Below are 2,969 nucleotides of genomic sequence, written 5' to 3' on the forward strand. Positions count from 1 at the left end.
TCATTAGTGACTGCAGCCCCTGGGGCGCACAACTGGGGAAAGGCCTAATTGCACAGTTCAGGAGCAGTGACATCGCTCAGAGCGTTTTGGAGCAGACCTTGACAAATGAGCATCAGGTGCAAGTACCTATTCAGTCATTTTCTGTTATTTTTTTCAAACTTCCTCTTCCAGTGAGTGCAAAGTTATGCCCATAATAAGTCAGTGTAAGTTTTCTGTCGCACACTGGGGCGATTAAAAGCCTTGATGGGATCCACTGAAAGTCAACTAGCCAAAAATATCATAAATGTAGGGATGAATATGTTTGTCTGCTCCATCAGTCTTTTGGTTGTTTGGTACAGGAGCGTAAGAGACTGGAATTTTAAACACACAGATTGGTAGATAAAATGTAACACAACTGGTTGACCATCAATATTTTGCTTGATTAGCCAAAACAGAAGCAAACCTCCTGATTGTAAATGTTCACAAGCGAGCTTTAGTTGTAGCTCTATAAGCAGCAGACCTCGCCATCACTCTAAAATAAACACATTAGCTTGTTGGCATCACCATAAAGCTCTATTGCTCCAGTGTCCACTTTTTGAATGGGTGTGTATGTGGCTTCTTGGACTTTTGGAGCCACCCTCAAGTGGACATTTGAGGGATTACAGTCTTTAGCACTTCCACACTTCATATGTTAAGACTGTGCCACCTGGTCTCCTTCATAGCTATGTGAACATACTGTCTATGGCCTGTCTGAGTGCAATGGTAGCTCTGTTTAGCCTAAAGCTTAAGATGCTTGCTTAGCTCTTGACTCTTGTCATCACTGGAATATTTCACCATGACTAATTAGCAAGATTTTTTTAATCTTGCCTCTGATGAAGAATATTAAACATGAAATGATCTCTGCAGCTGTTTACAGCCATTGCTGGAGCCTCTGTGCTACTTTCTTGAGATATTATTATAAAATGTACCGTCCTCCGTACTCACACCTGGTGCTTATTTGTCAAAACGCATTCCAAAATGCTCGGAGCGTTGTCAGTAGTGCTGAACTGTTCAATTAAATCCCCTGTGCAAGCCTGGGGTTTACAGTCACTAATGAGGACGCAGTGTATATGAGCTGTTATTTCATTTTCACATAATTATGCATGTTCAGAGGGGCTGTTCATGCATTTTGCATCAATACCCACTGTGGACATGTTCTCAGAGTCAGGTCAATCAGGGCACGGGGAAGAAAGTAGATGTTGGGTTTGATATACGGAAGATTAACCCAGTCAGATAAATCCATTTATAGGGTAAGAACTTTAAATTGCAGTCATTTTAAAGGCTGGAGAGCTGTAGATGGGGCCTTGACACGAGGGATGTGATGCAGTGGAGATGTAACAGATTAAATGCTCTTGACAATAATGACCTGGCTGGTCCATTCAATAATAATTGAGTGCTGAAGACCTTGGGAGAGAACTACAATAAATCTCCTTCCTTGAACTAAAAGCTTCAATATTTTGAGAGGTTTTCAGCTTCAATTTTTTTTCACTACTGGATATCTTCCTCTCTGAGAGTTGTTTCAGTCCACCTAACAAGATGACTGTAAACATGTGTATTATTAATGTAAAGATTAAAAAACCTTACACCAGGATTTTAAACCCAGTACAAGCAAGTGTGGATAAACAGTGAGGTGGGAAGCATGAACAAACCCTAATAGCTGTAGCATCCCTACATGCTGAGGAAATGGCAGCTCAACCCTTAATGGCACTCACTGCGCCATTAGTTAAGGAGTGAGCACAGTTAATAGTGTGCTGACGCAGGCAGGTGGCTCAAAATGGGATGGTTAGATGGATATGTAGTTTTCAACAATGGATGAACTAGCAGTAGAAAAGTGCTGATTCAAGACAAGATCTGGCGTGACCTGACAGCGTAGCAATAAAGAAAAACCTCAACTGACCCATGGCTTTGTGAGGAGGTCTCAAGGATACAATTGAGGCTGATCCTGGTCTATTATTTTAATGGATCTCCTCACCTATGTGTCATCTCCTAAGGTGTTGTAGAGTGCCTTTGAAAATGTGTTTAAACCGCTGTGTCTAGTTTATGTTTTAATACATTTTACTGTGTTTTAGACCGCTTTGTCTATTTTATGTTTATGTTATTCCTGAGAAAGACAGTACTGGACAATGCACCTGCCTGTCGCTGTCCTCCGCCCCTGGGTTCTAGTCTTGGTTTTTCATTGTTGGCCTTGAATGCAGCCTCTTGAAAGTCAATCAACTCCTCCCCTGGTCCCGCCCCTTAATTAGCTGAACCATATATAAAGCACCTGTGGCAGCATGGCTTCCTTTTCGTCTTGTGTGCTTGCTGGTTGCCACATGTTCCTTGTGCTGAGGTAGGTCATGAATCAAATTGATTATTCCAAGCGTGTTGTAAGTCATTTTGCATTTACTTGAAATTAACAAAGTTTAATTTGTCTTGAAGGAGCCCTCTGCCTGCTTGTCTGCCTCTCTGCCTCGTGTGAGCTGGTGTCTGCTTTGCTAAGGTTTGTCTTTTTGTTGTTGATTCATTGCTTTGATACATCTTAGTAAATTGACTAATTTACCTCTTTACAGCAATAACTAACTCTCCTCTCTTCACAGATACTTCCAGTCTAAATAATCAAACTTGCATTGTATTTTGGAACCATGTCTTTGTCTTAATAAAGGTGTTGAACCTGTGTTGCTGGTGTTTATCTTTCAACAGAACAGAAAGTATTAAATTACCACCAAAGTTAAATAGTCTTGATTCAGCCATTTCTTCAATGCTCTGCTCTCCACAACACTGGAGGGAGCCTGAGGTGAGGAGCTCGTTTAATGGGTGCTTTCAGATGCTAGTGCTCATAAATGTGTTTTTTGGGAGTGCATGTGCACGTGTTCGTGTGTGGAACATCCCGCAGGGGGCTCCATCTAAGTTGGATGCAGTGTTGCTGTTACAAATGATCCTGTGGGAGACTCACTGACAGCCAAGCTCTGTGC

The 2,969-nt window shown here is 41.7% G+C and overlaps 1 long non-coding RNA gene across 1 annotated transcript; it reads left to right on the top strand.

Moving 5' to 3' along the window:
• The first annotated feature begins 2,241 nt into the window (after positions 1-2,241).
• Positions 2,242-2,672, top strand: LOC117808342. Its single transcript, XR_004630229.1, has 3 exons — positions 2,242-2,347; positions 2,437-2,497; positions 2,595-2,672. It is a non-coding gene; the product is annotated as an uncharacterized LOC117808342 (long non-coding RNA).
• The last annotated feature ends 297 nt before the right edge of the window (positions 2,673-2,969 follow it).

Source organism: Notolabrus celidotus, chromosome 24 (genome assembly GCF_009762535.1).
Source record: "Notolabrus celidotus isolate fNotCel1 chromosome 24, fNotCel1.pri, whole genome shotgun sequence".
NCBI lineage: Eukaryota > Metazoa > Chordata > Actinopteri > Labriformes > Labridae > Notolabrus > Notolabrus celidotus.